Source organism: Equus caballus, chromosome 10 (assembly GCF_041296265.1).
Source record: "Equus caballus isolate H_3958 breed thoroughbred chromosome 10, TB-T2T, whole genome shotgun sequence".
Lineage (NCBI taxonomy): Eukaryota > Metazoa > Chordata > Mammalia > Perissodactyla > Equidae > Equus > Equus caballus.
In genome coordinates this window covers 76,908,179-76,928,908 of record NC_091693.1, presented here as the reverse complement: position 1 = coordinate 76,928,908, position 20,730 = coordinate 76,908,179, and the positions used below count along the sequence as shown (strand labels likewise).

Below are 20,730 nucleotides of genomic sequence, written 5' to 3'. Positions count from 1 at the left end.
AAGAAGGTAAGACTTGGTCCTGCCTTCTAATGGATTTCAGTTTACTTTCTAGACACAACCCAACACTCTTACATAGAAATTCATTCCTGTGTTGTTGTTGTCATTATTATTATTTTGCTGCAGACTGCTTCTCTACTGTAAGCCTAAGCTGTTCTTTTTGAGTAATGTGTTTTGCAACGTGCTTTTTCCTCCCCTTGTCACTGGAAAAGGTACAGGGGTTTCTAGCTCAGAGTCATGCAGTGATAATGCAGGCAGATTTTTCCCAAAAAAGCCCTGCATTAGGTTAATATCATCTTCCCTAAATAGTAAAATCATTAGGCAGTCTTAGGGCTCATGGGGGAGAGCTGGAGGGGGCACTATGCTTTGGTTTTTTTCAGCCTACCCTGGATTTCATATGAGTAAAACTTAAAAGGGAACAGTGAAATCAGAAAGAATCTAAACCTAAGGCTTTTATTTATCAAATGTGAAAGAGGGGAATGTTCTGTTTTAAGACAAATGGCTTTGGCTGAGAGTTAATCCAAATATCCAGCCTAAAATATGGAAAAATCCCCCTTCTGGTTCATTGAGGCTGTTTGATGTAGTGACCCCTCGCCCCTCTGTTCCCCCACCTTGCTGCCAGCACCCTCCATTGCCTGGTGCACCCCTGGGATGTTAGAGGTCAAGGATGCAGGTGGAAGAGAGAGCTCATCTCTCTGGTCCGTCATATGGTTAATGAAATTAAATGTTGTCGTGACAGCCCTAACACATCTATTTATGGCATTGGACTTGTTCTTAAATATTTGAACATTTTTATTTAGAGTACAGAAAGTTTTATGAATGGAAATGATTAACAACAACATCTAGGCACTGCATCTCTTCCTAGAGGAACCGGAATAGGCTTCTTTGACTTGTCACTGATAAAACGTCCTCTCTGTGTGTTCTCAGCGGAAACTTTGAACACTATGTCCCAGGTTCAATGCAGAACTCAGACAGAGTTCCAATACCTAATCCAGCCTGAAGGAGGAATTGACGTGACTCGTGATGAGTGAGAGGGATCCTTCACCTCAATAATGTCCTTTTAGCACTGGCACCTGAGGAATTTGTCCTTCGCTAGCAGCTAAGCTGTTCAATTTAGACTTTGTCTAGACGAAGAGGACCATGACGATAACAACGACGTGGAGGAAGGGAAGGAAGGGAGGAGGATTATGGAAATCAGTGTTATGCAGCAGGGTCAGCTCTGCGCTTCCCAGAGTGACTTCCCCTCCTCTGCCTCCTGGTGATTGTGGAGGTGATCTTAGAGTTATGCTTCTGTTAGACAGCAAGCAGGTACAGTGCAAAGGCCCAGTCTTAGAGCCTGGAGCGCCTCCAAATTCCCCACCGTCATCTTCTGACTAGCTCATTAAAGTAAGTCCCTTCATGTTCCTGAACCTCAGTTTTTCGACCCACAAAATGGGATAATTTTACAGAATTGTTGAGATGATCAAATGCCATATTACTTATAAAAATGATTCATAACCCAAAAAAGCATTGACTGCATGTAACTATAATTACTTTTAGGAAGGATTTGCGTTGATGACTTTAATGCATTTGGTAAAAGTACTTTGAGGATATCTCTTGACTCCCCAGAAAAATGCAACCACGTTTCCTTTCTGTGATTTGTGACCTAAGAGACTTGGGGGTATTGCACAAGATAAAGAATAATTCTTCCTAGCTGATTGGGCCCCTAGGGTGGGAACTGAAAGGTACATCTCTTAAATTGCAGCTGATAGGGCCTGGGCAGAGAAGTTAATCCTATTTTAGATTCATAGTCCCATAATAACAATATTACAACTGAAGTACCAAAAGTTTTGAAAGTGAAATGTTTATGCTTTTGAAATGCTTAGTGACCTTTCCTGCATAAAATGGAAAGGATATCAGCTCAGAGAAAAATAACAAAATGTCCAAAGAGAAATCTGTGAAATATCTTTTGCAGGTGCACGGTTCACGATGCTTCCTGTCATTCATCCAAATATTTCTCACGGAGAGATACTGAGGAATAATAAATGACAGTGAGAGTTACAGTCCCGGCTTCCTCACTTGACCCTGGATCAGGAGGAACTTGAGTCTTTGCCTGTTATTTAAAGTTTACAGATTAAGAAAACAGCATAGGAGATTGTTAAAAGATAGAACCAATTCTCCTTTCTTTCAGGACTTCTTGAACAGGCCCAAGACGCAGAGATATTCATGAAGTCCCAAAGACTTATATTTTTTGAGTTAAATGTTTTAAAAATGTTATCAATACTCTCGTTTCTTACACATTATACTTTTCTGATGATGTCCTGAGAATATCAGCTAAGCTCTTTTCTTGAGAGTGTTCTCTTGCCCTGGAAAACTCAGTCTGACCCATCGAAGGCTGCACCAGGCACACTCTGTATGGTGGGGAGGGTTGGGGGAGCTTTATGAACGTGGAAGGTCTTTTATGTCAGTATGGACTCATCCACTGGGGCAAGCTAGTCTCGCTTGTGTTTGTATCATCTCTCAGTCCTCTCAGAAGCCTTCTCCCACACCTCCCAGACCCAGGGCCATATTATTCTGGCTGTCACTCCCTCTTGCCCCTCCCATCATCACCTCCCCTCTACCATCCCCCCAAACCAGGCCTCTGGACTTGCATTCTCCTCCCATCAACTGTTACCTAGACTGCCTTCCACTTCTGTGGGCTCCTCTACTCAATGAACTGAGAAGCCAATGATTGCTTTTCAGGAATTATTGAAAAAATTATTGGACAATTTTTTACAATTGGACAAGGGAACTGTTAGGAGAAATCTTCCTAGAAGAATTGCAAACAGTTTGACTGAGAGGCAAGGAAGGTACTAATTTGAATCCTTGAAATGACACTGCTTGGGTGACCACGGAAGGCAGAAAGAGCCTCTAGACCAGGGAATTGGCGGTGGGCGGTGTGTGTTGGTTGTTGGATTGTGCATGTTCTGATGTGCCACTCAGGCCAATTTTAAAGGGAATTCTTCCTGGTTTGGGAAGTCGAAAACTGAGGAAGGGGAAAGAAATCAGATTCCATTCCGAATTCAGCTTCCTATTTGTAGCTCTAGCTCACACATGCTGTGAGAAGTAGTGGCTGACACAAAGACTTCCTTCACAGAGGCCACGTGCCCAGAAACCAATCCTCCAGAGGACTGGCTGTGTTGGCAGTTCTCAAAGGTGGTCCCAGAAGAGCAGCATTGGCATCACCTGGGGACTTGCAAGAGATGCAAATTCTTGGGCTTCACCTCAGACCTCCTGAATCAGAAATTCTGGGGATGGGGCCCAGCAATCTGTGTGTGGACAAGACCTCCAGGTTAGTCAGGTACATGTTGAAGTTTGAGGACCAGCGGTGGAGAGGTAAAGCCCAATGCCTGGCATAGAAGGTATGATGAGAATCACAGCTACTCCACGATTTATACCCCACATGGTTTCAGAAAGGTTTTAAGATTTTCACTTTCAACTACCTGTGTGACCTCAGGCACCTTAGGTAATAATCTGAATCTGTTTAGTTAGCTATAAAATAGAACTCATGACATCAAACTCAGAGTTGAGAGGAAATGTGACGTACCTGAAAAGTAAAAGAAATATGAGGTAATACATGTGAAAAGACTATTTGAAGCTGTAAAGCAATATGAAAATATCAGACAATCACCTCCCTCTCTTTTTCCCTCGCTTCCTTTTCCCTCTCCTTTCCTCCCTCCACCTTCCTTTCTCCATCCTTTCATTCTGTCTTTCCTTTTCCCCTTCCATCCTTACTTCTGAGTTTTTGCTATATATGTGTGTTCCCTATAGTTCCTTGGTTTTCAAAGTATTGAATTAATTTATAGCCAGTTGATCATTTTATTTATGAAAAAAATCAAAATGTTTTAGTCAGTCCTCAAAAATATTTTTATTCATCATAGCGTTTACCAAAGGATTTTTTTTGATGCGTCTGTGTATAAATGAATCAGAAATATTTGGATTAAATTTCCCTATTATCTTTTAAACAAAACATGGCTTTTAAATTATGGGAAAAATTCCTTGGAAAAATGAATTTCAGATTTGGGAAAAAATTTGGGATGTTCCAATCCCAAACACTGCTGAGTTTATATCCTTATGGATGTGAAATATTTAGTGCCTTATTGATTTTACAATAGAAATGATATGAGTGAATATCCATAATCTGCTTTCTTTTGTTTATGAAATAGGCTATGCTTGTTTCATACCTTAAAATTATACTGTTATGCTCAACCTAAAAGGAATAGACAAAACACCAATAGTAAATGAATCCCAGTAATAATTTTCATCTGTATATAGACATATAAATAAAACACCATAATTCAACAATCATGTCTTACCTGACATGTCTTTCTTTTCTTTCGGAAAGATATTGTAATATAATGGAAAGAATATGTGGTTTGGAATTTAATAGGCGTGTATTTGAATAATGGCCATGCTTGTGGGCAACTAGTTTGTGGGCAAATTATTCTACTTTGATGATCATCAGTTTTCCCATAAATAATAAGAATGGTAATACAACTCTGTGAAACTGTAGTAAAGATAAAATTTTTCTTAAATCTGTGAATTATTGTGACACCTTCATATTAATTTATAGTTTCCTTTTATATTGATAAAATTCACTCCTCCTCCTGAGTACATGTAGTAGACATAGGTTCAGATGTAATCCCAATACATTTCGGAGCAGGAGAGTCACACTTATGAAATACCATTCCTGTGAAGCGTTGTTAAGTATGTATAGATTAGTTTTGACTTCTAGATAATACTGATAGAAAAACAAAAATGCTAATAAGGAAATTAGGATTTTTGGTCTATGAAATGCAAAGAAATTTACCTTTCTGAATAAGAAAATTATTTGGTAGAGTACAGATTCCACTCATGTGCATTTCATGAATGAAACAGAAATGTCCCATTTGATTATTGCTTGCCCAGGTAGGTTACACTTTAAATTATTTCATACATACAAAAGAAAGCGTCCAGTTTCAAAAATATATAAAGCAATAAAATCAGTTCTAAGTAATGTCATCAAATTATATTGATGTTGAATGCTCCGTTGAACTGAGTTAAGGAGCTGTATCCAGTCATATGAAAGAGATTTTCATTTTTAATTATTAGTAAGTGGTTCTTAACTGTGGCCAAGCCGTCTTGCTCATGGTTTAATTGGCTCAAATCTTGCTTGAGAAATGAAGGCATAACAAGTCTCTAATCCGGTTCCTTATCTGAGCTTAACACCAGATTCTCACCCCCTACATCCTCTTCTTGGGTCTCCTGCCTCTAGACTGCTTTCTCCCTATCTCTACCACTTGAAATCCTCTGTATTCTTGAAAGACTCCTCCAAGAAACTCTTATTATCTTCTCACCTCCTTAAAGTGGGCAGAATCTCTCTGACCTTTGAACCCTCATGAGCTTCATAAATTATGCTTTACTCCATTTTGATTTTACTCCATTTTGATTTGAACCTACTTATGCCTGCTGCCCCGTGAGCTCTCTGGGGAATCTTACCTTGGCATCACCGGCAGTGTCTAGAACAGAGCCTAGCATAGTAGCTGCCACATACAAGTGTGCAGAGTTAAATTGTTCTGGCAGAGTTGGGAGGTGTTGTGGGCAGCATGACATGGGCTGGGATAATTTCTAGGGCAAGGGCCAGATTCAGCTCACATGTCTGACTGAGTAAGCCCTTTTGGCCACACATGCAAACAATTTATTTCATCACAGATCTGTTTTATTTGTCCCATGTATATTTATCCAAAACCTACACACTTCCTTGGCTATTTTATTTTTTTTAAGTTAGGACCAAATATACACCAGCCTGGGAAATATATCTTTCATGTGTTGTTGTTTTCTAGAATGGACATAATGACACTGATACATTACAAAAAAGGGAATTAATAAGATACAAATCGTGAAACGTGGCATTTTTCAAATGCTGAAATAGAATGGTACGATTTATAAAAGACGTACCCTTATCGTTATTTTAGTTCTTTTATTCCTATACTTAAGAGACAATCCTAGAATATAATGCTTAATATAATCTAACATTTTTTCACAATATGCACATAGGTGTTATTTCATTATAACACAGACATGAAATATTTTGAAGAATAATGGTCTTCTTCATAGAACAAATTGTTGATTTGAATCAATTCTAATGTATTATCTGAATAACTTTTAGTTGCTGTGAACCATGAAAGTCTGGATAAAATTCTTAGTGAGACTAATTAAAGTAGACACATTTAACACAATTCTTGCACTATGGTCCTCCCTTAGGTGTGTTTCATTTACCCTATAGACCCTGCTGCCAGGATTTCTGGGCACAGCTGTGCCGAGAACGAGTAGCTCTGTGATGAGTTTCTCAGTTTAGAGGAGGATAAACGGGCAGAGCTGCCCAAAGAACAAACGAGCAAGTGAAAGAAAGTAATGCAAATCATGTTGTTTCTTATTCGTATAACATAGTTGACAGAACTTTTTGTTTCTGTTTTGCTTTTCTCCAAAATTATAAGGAAATATTGTGATAATCTTTGAATGTATTTAATAAGCTCTGCAAAGGAAAATCTAGATTTGTGGGCAGAGAAAGAAGTGGAAAAAAATTAGCTGAACTTTCATATGGTCTCAAAAAAAATTCACAGAAGACGACTAGGAAATTATTTTCAAGTATGAATTGAATTTACAAAATAAAATTGCCAGAAGACAATCTTAAAGAGCATCTTTTTCCTTTTTCTTTTTTTAATTTTAATTTTTGTCTTTGAATTTTCCATTCTTGCTTAGCCTGAAGACACAAACATTATGATAATTAACTGCAGGAAGATATTGTGGGTTTTTAGAGGAGACGCTCTTTTTAAAAAAGTTTAACATAGAAAAAATTCTCTGAGCAGTAGAGGGTTGTGACCTGATTTTTTGTGCTGGTAAAATATGATTTGTTGCTGAGAGATTTACGAGAGTGAACAAGAGATCAAAGATTCCTTCTAAATGCTTGAGGTTCAGTAAACACCAAACTATTACTTTCCGAACAAATTTCTATTTTTTTTAAAAACCCTTAAGATTGTAAAGTGAAATTTAATATTTCTTTGAATTATTGTCATTTGTGTCAGCAAAGCATTATTTTACAAGGCTAGTTCATGTGCTTGAAGCACTTTGAGTTGCAGTATGGGGAAAGGAGCAAGGATGGGAGGACACATGGACATTTAAATTTTAAAAATAATATTTACTCTCAGTTTAACAAAGGAAAACTAAAAAAAAATATTGGTACTATTCTTAATGTAATGCATTTATTAAATAAATGCAAATAATGTTAACTATATTTTATACTACTTTATTTTGCAAAGTGTAAATTTATTAATTGGATGAATACTTTTAAAATGTTTTCTTCCTCTTCTGTAAATTGAGGATAAAATGCTAAATATTTAGAACGATATAAAGGAATACATTTTTATGTGTTCTCCGATTCCTGTTTTGAATCATCGATAAAGGCATATTGACTTGGAATAATAAACTTTAATTTTTGGTATATTTAAGACACATTGATGGCTATTTTTTTCACTCCTCATCTTTTTTTTACCAGGTGAACAGCAATGTCTGTGCATCTAACATCCTCAGAGATGTGATATTGGGATATCAGCGTGAGTGGTTATGTTTTTATACTGCCTGCAAAGCCAAGAACATCATTTTCACCATCCAATTTTTCTTAAATTTTACTGAAACAACAGGACCCTGCAGTTAAAACACTCAGAGCTAAGCTAAGCAAGGAATCAGTGCTTCGGTCAAGACGGCTGTTAGACAACTCCATGTACCGCGCTCTGCTTTATAACTTCTCTTGTTGCGTAATGTAAGCCACACTTATTATACCTCTCTAGTCCCACACACATCACGAGTAGAATTTTTTCTTAAAGAGCAAATATTTTCTTTTCTTGACAGGAAGACTGGACACTTCTTTCGGACTAGCTGTTCCACCAAGATGTCAGTCATTTTGGAAACATGGTGTCCAGAGTAAATGTAAACATTTCATGCATTTGTGATCTTCGTATTTTTACATCTTACTTCTCAGAATGGTACCAGGACTGCTCCCTAATTTGATGCACTCTGCAGGTACAAATCTTGGAATTATTAATTTTTAAGGACCACAATGAGACTCGTTTATGGAGCTGGGATTAGAACTATGGCATTTCTTGGCTCCATGTCTAGCCCTCAGACCACATTATCTTCCAAATAAATTAATGAAAACAAAAGAGACCAGTTTCATGAAAGGTCAGGCTGAATCCAATAAAAACAAGGAAATGTCAATTATATCATTGAGTGATGAGGTACATGTGTCATGTAACATATGTTTCCAGAAGACACTTCCTACAGGATGAGCCTCAGGTTTCATTTAGAATCTCAGTTTTTGTCTAAAACTCTGCTCTGAATATAGTGCTTTCAATTTAATAATTAAATATTGGGAATTCAAAGAGGTCCCAGGTCCCAGGATAGAATAAGTAGCATCCGGATTATAATAATATTATATTCTGCTAATGAAATATTTATATGCTAGAAAAATAGCAGCACCTCACAGCAAGGAGGAAATAAGCAAATCCTAGCAAGATGGAGATTTCTTCTATTGCTCTATCAGAGCTTATTAATAATACTGACACCTCAGTATTAGTAATAGCAACTACAATTTGTTGAGCACCTCCCATGTTGCAGGCACTGTGTTACATACATTTTATTTTCTCTAATCCTCACAAAAGTATGGTAAAGTAGTCACTATCATGCCCATTTTATAACTGAGTAAACTTGTGGACTAAGTGGATTAAATTATTTGCCCAAGGCCAACACTTATTAACACTTTAATACAGATGTGTCTAAGCCAAAAGATTCTTTACCACTACATAATTTAAGAAAAATTTTGGAGCCCGACTGGCCTCATCGTGTATTTATTGAGGTACTTAACCACTTAGTGCCGTGTTTTTCTTTTGACGATTTGTGGTGTAGATGATGCCTATTTCACTGATCATTGACCCTCTGTACACTTGGAATCAAAGGAGAGCTTTTAATAAAAGTGATGCTTAGGGCGTATACTTTATCAATTGAATGAGAATCGCTTGTTAAAATCTCCCCAGGTGGTCCTAAGGTTTAGAAAGGATTGGGAACACCTGGCATGCCTCACTGGCTTGGTAAGACTATTGAATAAGATTTATATAATCAAAGCACTTATTACAGTGCCTAGCACATAGCATTTGCTCCTTAGGAGCTTTCTATTGATTTTTATGGTATGTTTGTTGGCAATACCTGTGTTTCTGAATAAGAACTAAAACTTCAAGCTTCTGGCATACAATAAGACACAAATTACTCGAGACTAGAACTCAAACAAACATTGATCCTTGGAGTACTGACCTCACCTGAACCATGGCAATATATTCAATACTAGAAGGGTCAAACATTGAATGAGGGACCTGACCTTTGACCTCTAAACACTTGTCATCTAGTTGGGAAGAGAGACTATGTGCATTTTGATTAGAGTGAGCTTATATTAACAGAGGATTTGTGGTAACGAAGACAACTATTAACATTATTTTTACCAGTTTTTTAAACCCCTTTTAGAGAATGATTCTTTAAAAATTTTTATTTTTAATTGTGCTAGTAATACATTTCCATTAAAATCAAATAATACCAATATCTCTGATGAACATAGATGCAAAAATCCTCAACAAAATTTGGGCAACCTGAATTCAGCAATACATCAAAAGGATCATACATCCTGATCAAGTGGGATTTATACCAGGGGCACGGGGATGGTTAAACATCCATAAATCAATCAATGTGATATACCACATCAACAAATTGAGGAATGAAAACCACATGATCATCTCAATAGATGCAGAGAAAACATTTGACAAGATCCAACAGCCATTTATGATTAAAAACTCTTAACAAAATGGGATAGAACGAAATTACCTCAACATAATAAAGGCCATATATGACAAACCCACAGCCAACACCATACTCAATGGACAAAAACTGAATGCCATCCCCCTGAGAACAGGAACAAGACAAGGATGCCCACTATCACCACTCTTATTCAACATAGTACTGGAGGTTTTGGCCAGAGCAATTAGGCAAGAGAAATGAATAAAAAGAATCCAAATAGGGAGTGAAGAAGTGAAACTCTCACTGTTTGCAGACAACATGATCTTATATATAGAAAACCCAAAAGAATCCATTGGAAAACTAATAGAAATAATTAACAACTACAGTAAAGTTGCAGGGTACAAAATCAACTTACAAAAATCAGTTGCTTTTCCATACTCTAATAACAAACTTACAGAAAGAGAACTCAAGAATATAATTCCATTTACAATTGCAACAAAAAGAATAAAGTACCTAGGAATAAATTTAACCAAGGAGGTGAAGGAGTTATACAATGAAAACTATAAGACATTACTGAAAGACATTGATAATGACATAAAGAAATGGAAAGAGATTCCATGCATATGGATTTAAAGAATAAACATAGTTAAAACGTCCATACTACCCAAAGCAATCTACAGATTCAATGCAATCCCAATCAGAATCCCAATAACATTCTTCATGGAAATAGAACAAAGAATCCTAAAATTCATGTGGGGCAACCAAAGACCCCAAATTGCTTAGGCACTTCTGAGAAAAAAAGAACAAAGTTGTAGGCATCACAATCCCTAACTTCAAAATGTACTACAAAACTATAGTGATCAAAACAGCATGGTACTAGTATAAAAACAGGCACACAGATCAATGGAACAGAACTGAAAGCCCAGAAATAAAACCATACATCTACGGACAGCTAATCTTCGACAAAAGTGCCAAGGACAGACAATGGAGAAAAGATAGTCTCTTCAATAAATGGTGTTGGGAAAACTGGACAGCCACATGCAAAAGAATGAAAGTAGACCATTATCTCGCACCATACACAAAAATAAACTCAAAATGGATCACAGACTTGAAGATAAGTCCTGAAACCACAAAACTCCTGGAAGATAGTATAGGTAGTATACTCTTTGACATCCAACTTACAAGGATCTTTTCAAATGCCATATCTTCTCAGACAAGGGAAACAAAAGAAAAAATAAACAAGTGTGAATTCAGCAGCCTAACGAGCTTCTGCAAGGCAAAAGAAATTAGGATCAAAACAAAGAGACAACCCACCAACTGGGAGAAAATATTTGTAAATCATATATGTGACAAGCAGTTAATCTCCATAATATATAAGGAACTCACAACTGAACAACAAAAAAACAAACAGCCTAATCAAAAAATGGGCAGAAGGTATGAACAGACATTTTTCCAAAGAAGATATACAGATGGCCAATAAACACATGAAAAGATGTTCAACATCATTAATCATCAGGGAAATGCAAATCAAAACTACACTAGGATACCACCTTATGCCTGTTAGAATGGCTATAATCACTAAGACTAAAAATAACAAATGTTGGAGAGGGTGCGGAGAAATCCTCATACACTGCTGCTGGGAATGCAAACTGGTGCAGCCACTATGGAAAACAGTATGGAGATTCCTCAAAAAACTGAAAGTAGAACTATCATACAACCTAGCTATCCCACTACTGGGTATCTACCCAAACAACTTGAAATCAACAATCCAAGGTGACATACGCACCCCTATGTTCATTGCAGCACTATTCACAATAGGTGAGACATGGAAGCAACCCAAGTGCCCATGACTGGTGATTGGATAAAGAAGATGTGGTATATATATACAATGGAATACTACTCAGCCATAAAAAAGACAAATTCATGTTATTTGCAACAACATGGAAGGACCTAGAGGGAATTATGCTAAGCGAAATAAGCCAGACTGAGAAAGACAAACACCAGATGATTTCACTTCTATGTGAAATATGAACAAACACATGGACAAAGAAAACAGTTGAGTGGTTACCAGGGGCAGGGGGTGAAGGGGAGCACTTATGTGGTGACAGTCAAGAGATAATGTACAACTGAAATCTCACATTGATGTAAACTATTATGAACTCAATAATAACAAAAAAAAATGAAATAATGCCAAAAAGCAATTGTATCTTTTCTTGTTATGTCCACTCTAGTTCCCTACCAGAAGCATATTCTTCCAGGCCCTTCCAGACCCTCTTCAACGCATTTATATACATATGTATCTGATTTTGCTTTTGCTTTATTTTTATATAAATTATATAAGATAGTGTATGTTCTGTAATTTTCTTTTTTCACTCAGTGTCATGTCTTGACAGTACAGATGGAGCTGCCTCATTCTTTTTAACTTCTGCGTAGTATTCCATATATGCATAAGCCATAGTTTATTTAAGCACTACCTTATTGATGAACATTTGTGTTGTTCTCGTGGATTGTAATTCTTAGGAAAGGGTAGCAAAAAGGCTAGTCATAGTGTTAACATATTTTTCATGTGAAAGCAGAAACAATGGAAAAAATTAAATGAAAGACTCAAATGAGGTTAAACAATTTTTCTTAAAATAGTATAAAGTAAATCTTCTAACAAAGTTGTGTGAGCCCATTATTTTAACTGGCACAAAGCTAGTAAAAACAGAATTTTAAAGGTTCTAGGTCGGGGTGGAGTGACTGACGGTACTGGAATTTACTAGTGACTTTCAATGAGGAGCCTGCAAATGTATCCCACGTGTTATCTCCCTTTGAGGAGAAACAAAGATGGGCCTCCTTTCAATGAATTCTGTAGTGATGGGAAAAAATCTTTACTAAATGACATAGTCTTTATTAACCCAGTTTAAATATTGTTTGAGATTTTAAAACATGTAAAAGGGGGAAAATAAGTACAGACTACATAATTAGTGTTACCAGAATTCATTTTAACATAATTTTCCATGACACACAGCCATCTCAATGTTTTATTTCAAAGAACAATAGAGACATCATTAGCTATTTTCTTTGTTGCCAATAGTTGTGTACCAGGAATTTGCAGTAGTGCCTTGTGTTGCAAACTCGGTATCTTTCAAAATTCTAGAATTTGGCATTTCTAATTATTCATTTTTTCTCTCTCTTCCTCCCTCCCTATCCCGTTCCCCTCCAACCTCCCTTTTTCTGCTGTCCTTCTTTTGTTATCATGATAGAAAACATGAGCACTGTCAACTCCCAATATATATATGGACCCATTTGGTTTTGATCTTCTCAATATTCCTTCTTTGGGTGAATGTCTGACCCTGTCTCACTCTACATGATTTTGCTGGGATGGTAATCATAGGACCCCCCTTCATTCCCCAACCTTCATCCTACCCTACAGTGGTTGATGGATTATTCAAGCAAGGCCAATCACATGTTCAATGTGGAAATTTGTCTCCTGAAGGGAGACAAATGAAGAATGAAAGTGAGTAAATCTGAGTCTTCCAATTGCAGCTCTCTAAAGAGATGGTCCCTGAGATCTGACACTAGATCCAAAGATTCAATTTCCTATGTTTCCCAAAGTTTGTTCATCTGTCCTCATGATTGTGTTATGTCCTTAGCATCCTTCTAGTAAATTGTGTTCTTTGCTTGATAGAACCATTCTAGTTGTTTACAAAGAACTCTTGATACACGAGTTTTACATTTTATAGACCAGATAATGAAAGAAGATTCTTGTTTATTTCTTCTCCATCCACATCCAAAACTTTTAGCATAAGAACTCAGCTCATCTCAGAGCAGAAGGTGACTGGACATATCAACTGGGACCAAGGTGTGAAGTTACATTGCAACCATGTTGAAAAGGGAAAAATATACAGAGAATGAGTACACAGACATACAAAGAAGGCTAGTTGTCATCCACACGAAGGCTCCTTGATCTTGCCCTAGACCACCTGCAATCTACTGCCCTTTCACCATATACCAACCCCTACTACATACACACTCTTCCCCAGCTAAAACTATTTGGTGTGTGCTGCATGCTGTTGTCTTTGCTTTCGATTGGCATATTCGTTCCCTCTCGATCTATCAAAATCACTTCATTTTGGGGCCCTACATCCCGATGAAGTTCTTCCTAACTCTCCAGGCCATATCAGTGTCTCATTTCTTTGTACTAACCTGCTAGCATCTTATCAAACATAGAAGACCAGAGGTAAAAAAAGATTTGGAATTCTCAGAGGCAAGTGAAAAGTTAAAAAAAGAAAGGCATATTTGGAAAAACAAGTGAAATAGAAATTTAGGATTTCTAAGACCCCAGTACGCTGTTGTCTTGTTTACATGCTCTGAGCTTTTAATTTTATTTGAGTGACTTGTAAAGCTCTGTTGGCCCCAGTCATTCATTTCAGGGCTGTGGATGGATGGAGGATCATTCTAATCCCTATATCCTTCTTCCTCATAGGACAGTGAAAATAAGATGGCAAATGTCAGCAGCTAGAAGGCCACTTGCAGGGCAGCAGCTGAAGACTTTACTGCCTTTACATAGAAGCTGATCATTCTCAGCTCATATTAGAGCCCTTGAGGGTGTATCAGACAGTGCTTACTCTGCCCTCAAAGGGAGATGGGTTTCCTGTCCTTCCCTTTATGGAAGAGAGATGGGAAGGGAACAGTATTCTAGCATACCCTTTGCCTACTTTCATGGAGAATATATTGCCTGTTAAGAAATTATTCTCCAGTTTTTAATTCAGTTCAACCCTGTGCAATATTCCCTCTCATTTTCTATTGCTTTCTTTACCTCTGGTTAAATGAGAGTAATTCTAAACTTCAATTGGCATTGATGTAAATTCTGAGTCTTCAAGCAAAGCATGAGAAGAGTTGCCATTGCTCTCAGAACCATCCTTCCGAGGGCTATGAGGAAAATTGAACGTGCTGCTGTGAATGAAGATGCTGAAGAATCTGCGTCAGCTGAGATTGGCTCATGTTTGCTCTTGTGCTGCCGTAAGTGTTGGGGACTAGGTGTTTGAGTCTGTAATTCACTGGATTAGCTTCCTCTGGGCTCTGAGGATACTTGATCCTATCCTGCCTTCTGTCCTTCCTTCTCTTGATTGATGCAAGTTGAAGATTACAACTTTGATCTTGTTTGCCTGTCTCCTTTGTGATGCATAATGGCTTACGTATGTTAAAGCAGAATATATATGATAAAACCACCTGGTTCCTCTAAGAATACTAAGAGGAGTGATTCATTTTCCTCCCTGATTAGAGTGCATAGCATGGCCTCTTTTGTTTTGTTTTTGTTTCGCAGTAGTTCTGCTATTAAGACAAATTTTATGGGGTACTCTGCACCAGGCTAGATTTGCATCCATCTCCAGTAACCAATACTAAGAACATAAAGAAAAAGTAATTAAAAATAAAACCTTTCAAAAGAACAGAAATCCTCCAAGGAAAGGAAAATGAGACGTAAAATATTAATGAGACAAGCAGATGCATCTAAAAACCTCTCTCGGGAAAGTGGAAAACACAACAAACATCTGGGAGACTTCAGCTGTGAAGTAAAATTACAATCATTGGTTGCAGAGACTTCTTTTGCCCCTTGTTTGTAAACAGCCAAATAAGTTCATGGAAGAACATATAAATAGGAGGAATCATCAAATCCCAAACCAACTATCCCTTGTCAGGATACAAGAGTAACTTTTGGGCAGAAATTCAAGAAAGGACTAAAAAACATCCGTTTCCAAAATTTGAACTTTAGAATACAACTCATCAATCAGCCCCTAGCTACCTCTCTGCTCTCATCCTACAACCCTCTTGTCAGCCTCTCCTGCTGTGTGGATACACCAGGGCTTCCCGTTTGTGGCTCCTTGAGCCTGGTATGCTCTTTGTCCCTTTGTGAACATGGCTTTCTCCCTTATTTCCTTCAGATGGCAGCTAAAATATCACTTCCTCAGGTTAACCTGAAATATTTTTCTCCATAACACTTATAGTTTTGTGACTTATTATATAGTCATGTTCAGCATAACATTTGGTCGACAACAAACCACATATGTGATGGTGGTCCCAAAAGATTAGTACCATATAGCCTAGGTCTGTAGTAGGCTGTAACATCCAGGTTTGTGTCAGTACACTCTATGATGTTCTCACAATGACAAAATCACCTAACGATGCATTTCCCAGAACTTATCCCTATCATTGAGTGATGCATGACAGTACATGCATATTTATCATTATCTTCCATTTCTAGAATGCTAGCTCCTTGAAGACAAGGACTTTGTTTTATTAATTGTTAGATTCCCAGAACTTGATACTTGCTTGGTTTATGGAAACATTAATATTTGTTGAATGAATATTTGTTGAATGAATGAGTGAAACATATAAAAGAAAGAATGAGAAATACAGAATGTGTGGTGGATGTGAAGATACACCACCCAGATCCCCCTTTAAGGCGGGAGGGTTTGTTGACCACAGCCTTGAGCAATGGGCCCTTCCGGGATCACCTCAGCTGCAGACAGCCCCTTGCCAAGGTCACGCCCTTTTGTAGATGGTTCACAGACAATGTCTGATGGAAGAGGAGGTATAAAGTAGGGCCATTTCAATACAACACAAGAAAACTCTGATGAGACATTTCAGCTCCAGAGCTTCCCTGAGGAGCTGGCCGAGGCTGCTGGCCCACATCACGACTCGGTTCCTGCCTTGGTCAATTCTATGTTTCCTGTCCCTGTCCACAGATATGGATCCCAAGGACGCTGCCTGATAAACATCCCAAACGCAGTCTACTTCCTGGAAAACCCAAAGTGAAACAAGATGATGAGGAATATCTCCTCTTTACAAGTTACCATCTTATTTCACAAAATTATATTTTCATCCAAAAATAGATTCCTTCCTTTGGCAGATCTTTGGGAAGAAACTAGTATGTTCCTGACACTGTGATGATATGGCAAATGAAACACAAACAAGTTTCATGAGTTCCAGGGACCTTGTATTCTAATGGGAAGAATGAAAAATAGTAAATAAGCAAGCAGATAAAGGAAAAGATAATTTGCAGTATTGATCAGAGAAGTGAGGAAAATAAAGTAGGCACTGGGTGGAGAGTGATGGGGAGTGATGAGCTGCATTTAACTGAGTGGTCCCCAAAGGGGTCTCTGGGGCAAGGGCCTAAAGCTGAGACTGGATGGCAAGAGGAACCAGGTACATTTAAGTTTTGGGGAGGATCATTCCACACATATTAATGGAGTGTGGACTACACAGCGGGCACCAGTATAGATACCAGGGTTGCAAAGATTGATATGGCACAGCCTCTGCCTCTGAGAAGGTAATTTTCTAATTCATAGTCATAAATATTGGTAATGTTTTAATGTAAGGGAATCTGGATATTTATTGCCCTCTTGATTTGACTAATTATTTAAAAATTAACTGATAACACCTTTATTGAGCACTTACTATGTACCAAGCCTTCTTCTTCTAAACAATTTTCACACACAGAAGCCCTTTTAGGCTAGTAGTTATTATTATTATTATTAGATGGATAATAAAACCAAGGCACAGCATAGATAATTTTTCAAAATCACAGTTAGCAGGTAGGAGAGGCAGAAATTAAACTCCAATAGTCTGATACAGAGCTAGTACTCTTAACCTTTTGTATTATATTGAACCTGCTCCTTATTGTCTTGGTAGATAGTCTTTTCTATATGGAGTTGGGAAGGCATATATGTAAAAAAAGAGTTGATCTTTTCATTTTGGAGCAATAAATAATTTTCTATGTCAATATTCAGTTCAACTATTTTGCAAAGTGGAAGGTAATATATTCCTCATTAAAATAATTGATAACTGAATCGTATCGTGTATTTTTCACACATTGTTCCTATTAGTAATCTCAGAATCTTTAAAGCATTGTAATTAGTCATTCGTGAAGATACAATACATTCCTGAAGATTTTCCTCGATTTTATTTAAACGCTAAAACTTGGGAATGAAGCAAAAAATTAACCAGTGCTTTCCAAGATAAAACCAAAGCATGAGAAAACAGAAAATGAACCCTTTTAAAATGTAGAAGTAGATCGGAGTACACAGAAAATAGTGAAATATTACATGTGCAAATGTTCACTTACTCCACAGAGAATTGAAATGTTTTCATGGCCCTGGTTCATGGTTCTCATGAGTAATTGTCAGAGAGATGGGTATAATTTTCCATTGGATGAGACACTGTATCATTTGCAACTTGAGTTTTTTTTCAGATTTTCATCCTCACTCATCACTGTTGGAGTCACACAGCAACAGGACACTGAAGTTTCAGTCTCATTAGCAGACATTTGAATGGCTTACTTTCCCATGTTTGCCCAAAATCTGTTGCTGGAGTAAAGATGCTTCAAGTGATTACCACTTGTATTTGATGTTTTTAAAAGTAGTGGTAATGCAAACAGCAAATTTGAGGCTTATTGCATATCCAAAGCATTTCTGTTTGTTTTACAACAACTTATAAAGTACACATTACTTTACAGATGATGAGACTGAGGCTTAGAGAGGCGAAGTGGACTTCTGACATTGCCTTGGGTCACACAGCTATTAAGTTACAGAGGCTTCAAACCCAAGCTGCTTTAAATTCCATATCTCACTCTCATGAACACTATCTTAAATCGAGGGAAAACTGAGTTCACACATGACTACTCATTAGCAGCCATTATATTTTTCAACTGTTTCTGCCTTTTGCCTTAATGGACAGATCTTCTGCCAGGAATAAATCTTAGTAGGGTTTACCCAGTTATGAGAACCCATCACAGCTCTGGCAATTTATCTTTATAGCACTACTCAACTTGGATTTTAAATTCCAAGGACTTGGGCCATTGTGTCCATGTGTGGATCTTTTAGAAATTACCCCTTACTAAGTTATATGTTTCATGATTTAACTAGTAATTGGCTTAAATGCCTATGCACTTCTATTTCAATTTTACGTCTTATTTTGTATCCGTCCCTCAATTGTGACTGTGTCCTTGACCTATTATTTTGCAAGACAGAATATTCTAGCACCTTGTTAAAAAAGAGCTTTCTTGAAATGTAATTCACATACCATACAATTTGCCTATTTAAAGGGTACAATTCACTGGCTTTTGATATATATTCACCGAGTCATGCATCCATCACCACAGTCAATTTTAGAACAGTTTCATTCCCCCCAAATTAATCTGTACTCCTCGACTATCATTCCCTAACCTCCCCACACCCTCAGTCCAAGGCAACCATGAATCTACTTTCTGTTTCTATAGATTTGTACAAATGGAATTATCTAATATGTGATTTTTTGTGACTGGCTTCTTTTACTTAGCACAGTGTTTTCCAGGTTCATCCATTTGTACCATGTCTCAGTACTTCATTTCTTTTATTGTGGAATAATAGTCCACTGTATGTACATACCACATTTTATTTATCCATTCATTAGCTGATAGACATTTGGGTTGTTTCCACTTTTTGGCCCTTAGGAATAATACTACACTCAGGCATAAGTTTTTGTGTGTCCATATGGTTTCATTTCTCTTGGTTATATGCCTAGGAGTGGAATTGCTAGATCATAAGGCAACTGTTTAACTGTTTGAGGAACTACCAGACTGTTTTCCAAGGTAGGTGCACCATTTTACCCTCCCACTGGGAGTCTATGAGGGTTCTGAGTTCTCCACATTCCTGTCAATACTTGTTGTTATCTGTCGTTGTGATTATAGCCATCTTAATAGGTGTGGTTTTGATTTTCACCTTTTAACGTAACTTCCTAAAAGTAGCAAAAATACTTATTAAAGGAAGTTAAAAATATCTACAAAGGATATGTGGCAACTAACCATTAGAAACAGAAAAAAATTGCATCACAGAAAACGCAACTATGTTTTCAAAAGCTGCCTTTTAAAATTTAGAAGGGAAAATATTATCGAGTAGGAAGTCATAAAGGAATGGGCTTTGAGTCACGGGAAGGTGTCCACCAAGCAGCATTGGACCCAAGTGTAGGCTTTTCATTTCTTTTCCTAAAACCCTAAAGGCTTATATTGGGGTGTCCACATATCCTGATTTGCTCGTGCAGTCCAGAATTATGTCTTTTATCTTCGTGTCATCAATATCTCTCTCTCTCACTCTCAGAAGTCATCTGGAAAGACATTAAATTCTATTTTCATCCTAATTATAAAAGACCTTCTATTGCAGTGGGAAATATATGAAGGACATACAGCCCCGGAGGAAGGAAAATGTCAGGAATTAGGTAGGTCTTCAATCCAGGCTCTGTTTTAGATGGGAAGATTAAAGAACTAAAGAGAGAAAAAAACCTAAACTGATGCCCCGCCCTGAATGGTGTCAGATTTCCACTGAATGGCTTCCTTTGTGTGCCTCCGACTCCATCTCAGGCGTGCTGGGAAACACAGGTCTACCCACCTGAGGGGCTGTGTAGAGGTGGTACATGGCAGCACAACCATCCTGATCGGGCAGTTGGATTCTGTAGATTGAAATCTGCTTCCAAGCTCCATGTGACAGAATTGAAGAGGTTGTTAATACCTACCTAACTCTAACGAGACCTGCTCAAAACTCTGGGTAGATATACAGGTCATTCAGTGGATTGGGCTCTGAAGAACTGATAGCTGAAGCCACAGCTGACTCTGTTCTTTCCTCCTCAGACCAGTCAAGAAAGATGATTAATTAGGAGGGAGTTTGGGTGGGCAGGACACGGATTTGTCTTCTTCCAAACCAGTGGGAATTAGAACTCATCCAAGATCTACAGGGATAATTTTTGATCATAGTTAGTGGCAGATTCTTGGTTGTAGTTTTTTTTTTTTTTTTTATTAATGTTATGATAGATTACAACCTTGTGAGATTTCAGTTGTACATTTTTGTTAGTCATGTTGTGGGTACACCACTTCACCCTTTGTGCCCT

The 20,730-nt window shown here is 37.6% G+C and overlaps 1 long non-coding RNA gene across 1 annotated transcript; it reads right to left on the bottom strand.

Moving 5' to 3' along the window:
- Positions 1-771: 771 nt before the first annotated feature.
- On the bottom strand, positions 772-5,594 carry LOC138915833 (uncharacterized). The gene is made up of 2 exons (XR_011422165.1): positions 5,494-5,594; positions 772-3,562 (listed from the first exon to the last, which is right to left on the bottom strand). It is a non-coding gene; the product is annotated as an uncharacterized lncRNA (long non-coding RNA).
- Positions 5,595-20,730: the final 15,136 nt, after the last annotated feature.